Here is a 6,726-nt window from a genome sequence, read left to right on the forward strand (position 1 = left end):
ACAAAATTCGGGAAAAATAGTAAATGATTCTCAAAAAATCTATAAAATTAACCATAGTTTTATAACATGATGTAGATCTCAGTGTATAAGTTTCAGATATTTGTGACTATGGGAAGTATTTTTTATATATTTCATTATTAATTAATCAATAAAATCATAAATAATAGTAAACAGTAATATAAATGCATGAAACTTCATATATCATGTTTAATCAGTATACATGTCATCCCAGAATTTTCTCAGAATTTATTAAATGCAACAAGTATTTTATGTGAATTATTTCCCTACTTTATTGAAATAATTATGATAATTCAATAAAAATAAGTTATTTTCTGAAAATTTCCAGAACTTCTTGCTTTATTGATGGTATTCTGAGAAAAATCAGGTTTATGAAAAAAATGAGTTTTAGATATTTTGGTGGATTTAATTTGTTTCTTGTATGAATTTGAAACTTTTAACAACATACATTGATGAATGCTTCAAGAGGGATGAAGATTTGAGTATAATAGATTGTTCTTGGATGGAATATGAGTATTCTTGGAGGAAATTTCGAGATTGAGAGTGAGAGAAAGAATAGAGAAGGTTTAAGTGGTGAAGAGAATAATGTGTTGGGAGAAAAATGAAAGGAAAGTGGATGGGAGGTGTGAGTGGGAGACCATGGGAATAATCTTTTTGCTTTTGGTGGTCTTCATAATTTCCCACTAACACAAGCATCTTTTACATAATTAATATAAGAGTTTTATAAAATTTAAAGTAAAGTTTATAAAAATAGAGTTTTATAAAATTTAATGTAAAGTTTATAAAAATGGAGTTTTATAAAAGATAGGTTATGATTTGATTATAACAATCTACTTTGATTTGAAGTTTAATTATAGCATTCAAGTTTGATTCTTTTAATTTAATTAGAGCATTATACTTTGATTTGATTGTAATACGGTATCATAATTTAATTTGATTATAGTTATAACGTTGTACTATACTATGTTGCTATTAACGTCAATTTATATCGTAGTGTATGGGTTTTGATCCTATTAGCGTCAAGTAATCTTGAGTAGGGTTTGAATGAGATTGAGAGAGGTTTCGTTTGTAATCTTTTTGAGTGTCCGGCTTTGCAACGCAAGGTCCATAGACCCCGTTAAGCCATGATTTAGTGTCCTACACAATCCCGATGATTGTGCAATAGTGTTTTATCGCTTTGGTTCATTGTTTAGCACTGTTAAGGCTAAGGAAAATCAAACACATGAACTTTCCAAATGATGTTTTCTCATTAAAATAGCGAATTGTACAGTGATTACATAACGTAAACCCTATCATACAAGGGTTAATGGAGTTGACCGGTTTGACTAGTTGACTTTGTTTGACTTTGACTTGACCGAAATTTGATGGTTGTCACATCATCCCCTCGTTAGAGGGAATTTCGTCCCGAAATTTGCATTTTGATTGGGACTTCAAGAGTTTGGAAAAAGATGTGGAAAACTTTGCGTAGTACAAGAAATTGATTATGGTGAGGAACAACCCTCCTGATGTCACATGACGACCTTGGAAATTTCTTATTGTAACTTGAACTGAGTCAATTTAAAAGGAGTTTATTGTTTTGGGATGATAGAGTATTCTATGTGTGCTTTTATACTCCCTGTTTTATCCTTGGTATTACCACTATGAATATTTCATAACGTAGTTAGCGAGTTCCATCATTACGAATGTTTCAACAAATTTTGACGAAATTTGCATTATAAGTCCTACTAGTTCTTTTATAGTCGATTGGCGTAAACTAGTCGTATATCATTAAGATTGCAAGGGCATTTTGGATGGGTGACCATGCCTTAAGCCCACAACTAAACAAGGAACAGGGAATGAGGCGGAATCACACATTCTAAGTCCATAGAATCTTAATGATATATGACCATAATGTTTACACTAGCCCTCATAGATTCCAGGGGAGTAGTATTATTGGGCTAGAAGTAGGAATTGTAGTTCAAAATAAAATAGTTATAAGCCTGCTATCTTCAAACTTGGGCTTTGGCCCCTCCCGATTCCTAATCAGAATGTCCAATACTCTTGCCCGATCCAAGTCGAGAGTTGATTCATGTGGCTTGAGCTTAGGCTTGGGTCTTAGAGAAAGAGGCAATGCGTCAGGCTGGCTTCACAGAGCTGCAAAAACTCTTCTCTCTCGACAGTGGATAGATAACATGCCTCGGCTCTTCATTCCCACATTGCCTACTGGGCCAACTCAAATGAACATCCACTGTGTTACCCCACTTGGGTTATAGGCAAGTGTTACCAAGCCCGGTATCAAGAAATCAAAATCGATTCATCCCTATTTGCCCAATTCGCTGCCTATCTCGCCTGCTGTTCGTTTCTCGCTGTCTCGCCAAGTCAGTCGCCTGGTCTCACTCTCGCCAATCGTCATCGCCTAATGCCCAAATCCCTATTCACACTTCACAGAAATCAGGTATGTAATCCCGAGACCCATATCCTGTTCAGCTGTTCTTTCTTTTCTGATTGTAAGATTGTTGATTGTTGGTGTTGGCGTATTGCACTGCTGCTGCTGTTTTCAGTCAATTCGTTGCCTATTTATGCGTTACTACTGTCTTACTGAGTTTCTTTTTAATTTGGCTGTCATTTGTGATTTGGCGATTTTCCAATTTGATTTATAAGTTATGAACTTATAGATTTGGTTATTGTTAAATGAGTTATTGGTTATTGTTCAAATTTTGATTTTGATTTTTTTTTTGTTAATTTCAGTTTATAATATTTTCGGCCCCCCTCCCCCAAGTTAATTGTTCAAGCTCCGCTACTGATAGATTCACTGGTAAAAACCCTGAGTTTTTACATAGATGATAAGACTTATTTGGGTTTTGCCGTGTTCCTAAGATTCATGGTTTATAGACTTGAATAGATGCTAGTTTTAGTAATAAAAAGAAATTTAGAATTTAAATGTCGATGTTAGATGCTTGTACTGATATTTAAGGGGTTAAAAAAATAAAGTTTTATTAGTTACCTATAGCGACACTCAAGTCATAATTTGCATGTGTGAAGACTTGGAGTACTTTCTAATGAAAAGTGTGCTACTGGGGAAATTTGAAACTGGTACGTAGCTTCAAAGTCAATAATATGCAGTAGGCATGTGATGCATTAAATGCATGAGGCACAAAAGTCCTAATTTGCAGCAACATATACGTATATGTGTGTGAATTGAAGAAGAAGGTTACGGCTCAAAGACCATTCATTTCCTCTTTATTTTTTATTTATTACTCCTCCCACTTACCTTATATAAATCATCACAGAAGAAGGTAACGGCTCAAAGACCATTCATTTCCTCTTTATTTGTTATTCGTTACTTCTCCCACTTCCCTTATATAAATCAGCACATTCTTACCGCGACTCTTTAACTTCTCCCTCACAAATGGATCCGCCTGCAGATCATCAAAACCCCATAGATGACCTCGATCGGTTTCAGTACTTTGATCATCAGGATCTGTTCAGGTATATATAAATGTCACTCATTACACCATCTTTCGCACAGAAAAGTGATTTTGTTTATATTGATCAAAACATGGTTTGATTTTTTTTTTGCAGTGGTGACCTGCTCAACCATCAGGATTTCGAGTTGTCGGAAAAATCGCATGAAGTGCTCGATCAGAATGTTTCCACAATACTTAACAAAGATCAAAACATCATTTCTAGAAATGAGTTTCATGATCTTGATCCCCTTGAAGACATAAGCTTATGGGATTGTTGGGAGGATGGTAATTTACCATTGGTTAGTTTCAGTGAAGACTGTAAATCCGGTGGTGAGGCTACAGGTAGTTCTAGTGCTGCCACCACTGATCACGGTGACCGGAAGGTGGCAAATAGATTGATACCATTGGAGTTTGAAGAGATATCGAAGTACTTTGAGATGCCGATAATCATGGCAGCAAAGGAACTAGGGATAGGGTCAACATTGTTGAAGAAAAGATGCAGAGAGCTAAACATAAACAGATGGCCTCATAGAAAACTTAAGAGCCTTCAATCCCTCATTCAAAATGCCAAGGTAAACTACGATAATAACCTTCTATACATTACTCATGCATGTATGCATGAACTTGGTAACCAAAGTAGTTTTGGTATTTTCTAAAATTTTAATTATTAGTTTCTTTATAACATAAACATAGGCCCTAGGCATATGCCACATCGAATCAATTGTTTTACTACGATTTCTGATTTATATTTACATAAGCTTAACTCATTGTAAATTTTATGAACTCACACGAAAAATATATTGCATCTACCTAAAAAAACTAGGAGTTGGGATTAAAGGAGGAGGTAGAGACGTTAGCAGGGCACAAGAAGATGATGGAGAAATTGCCAGGTATGGAATTGACAGAAAGAACAAAGAAGCTTAGGCAAGCTTGCTTCAAAGCTATTTATAAGAAGAGAGGACTTAACAATCCTTAGTCCTTACCTTTTCTTTTAGCCATTTTGTTATAATTAGTGGATTTTAATCTACATTGTATGTGTTTTTCTCTTGATAGATTGATACCCTTTTTAGTTTCATTGTGTTTGTCTATTGATTTTTTTTTTGCAGAAAATTTTGTATAATTTGGGTATTATAGTTTGTATTATATATTTAGCTATATTCTAGATTGCCGACACGACTACGCTGACGACTCTATACCAGAGGTCTATATAAATAGACTTATGAATTTAGTAGGAATAACTTGATTATAATCTTGTGATTTGTTCCATGTCTGATCCACTCCTAAGATTCACTCGACATGCCCCCAGTTATGTGTAATTAAAATTTTATTAGACTATTGATCCTAATGAGTCTACCCTAAGTCCACAACCAAACAAGGAACATGTCAACTATGAGAAACACGCATATGGACTTGTGAGTTATTTGTAAATTGATTAGGGAAATAAAGTTTTTTTTTAGACATTGTTGGGTAAAATAATTGTAAAACACTTGTTGGGCCATGGTTAGGATTGTTGGGCACCTTTTGGGCTTTCCATGGTTACTAAATGTGAAACATGTAGCACTTGCGTGGGCCCCCACAAAACTAAGTTTTCACATTTCTTTCCCACTTCTAGGACCATTAGGGAACTTAATAGTCCAATGAGTTGGCCATTTTGGAGTGTATCCTTTCGTATACGTTTGATAAGGTCGGGTATTTTGATGGCTCAAAAGTAATGTGAATGACGCGCTTTGGCCTATAGGTTTGGGAACTCTCGCCTTTGGTCCCCAGATAAGCAAACCGGTCCCTCGGTTGATTAGGATGTATACGAATGCTTACCTAGTCAGGACTTTCGGGCTACCGGCACCTCCCCCTTCCAGTTACTACGCGTCAATTACTATGATCCTACCCGACTAGAGTGGATGACTTTGAATTTCCTATGAGCTCTAAGGAATACATATATGTATATACATTTTGTTAAACAACTTGAGTATGTGTGTGATTTTCAGAGAAAGTGGAGAATATTCACAAGTGTATGCACACATATAAGTGTCAGGAGTAATACGTATGCACATAAGGGAGCAATTAACACACAAAGGTATTCCTAGGATTTTCTAAGTGCGAATTGCATGCAGTTGTGTGTGCATTTTATAAACTAGCATACGAGAGGACCCTAGAGGCTATAGACTAGGTCAAGGCAATTAACCTAATTCCCTATAGTCAAGGGCTCTGATACCAATCTGACACACCCCGATCCTTGTCGGAATCGATCGAGGCGTGATATATTGTTCAAAGTCTCATGACAACTATGTTATAATATGATTAGATTCAATTAAGTACTAAGTATGCAAACAAGATCCACAACATACAAATACAAATCCAAATACGAACAACATTTATTACATCAAATTTAAATAGTCTTGTGGATTTCTAAGGCGCAACCTATTTTTCATCAACTTCATTCTTCAAATCTGCATCATGGGTAAAAACAGGTCAACTACGAGAGTTGGTGAGTAATCTAATTTTAGTAGAGAAAATTGTGAAGTTGAAACCTTTATAATTGGAAATTTGTTTTCTTTTGAAGTCGGCAAACAATTGTATTTGAGATAACGGTTTATAAATCAAAAATTGATTAACAAATGATAACAACAACAATAAGTCCTCACCCTATATATACATATGTATATATATATAAATATATATAGGATGGAGCATCTAATCATCAAACACACTCAACCACGTGCGATCAATCACCTTAGCGTCCCAAGGCGGGGTGGTCAACCCAATAGCGCTATTATTGTCCATAACGTACCTCAAGAATACGGGCATAGTCATGGAGATTAGACTAAAAATGATAATGCACTACAAGTACATGTAGCGTAAACAAACAATAGTTATACAATTAATGATTCACGTATAAATGTCCCAACAATGTCTCAATTGTGATAAAACAATAAAATGAAGTTGGAACATATTAGAACCACATGATACACCCCAAAAGTATTGAAAATTATAAAATATGGGGTAGATTACTCACTTTAGTCCCAAAACGAAATGTGTGTGTCGTACGATAGACGATTCGGGTCAAAATGGCGTAGAACCTAATATAATTAATAGTTTTAGTTTAGGAACTGCTAAACAAGAATGGAGTATTAATACAAATAATTAGACACGTATTCTTATATTAGATGAATTAACAATAATTCATTTTGATTATAATATTAAGGAATTTATTTGTTAAATGAATTTTAAATTGAATTACTTACTTTGCATAATTAATTTATAT

This window comes from Lactuca virosa, chromosome 1 (assembly GCF_052849685.1).
Source record: "Lactuca virosa cultivar CGN04683 chromosome 1, Lactuca_virosa_CGN04683_v6, whole genome shotgun sequence".
NCBI lineage: Eukaryota > Viridiplantae > Streptophyta > Magnoliopsida > Asterales > Asteraceae > Lactuca > Lactuca virosa.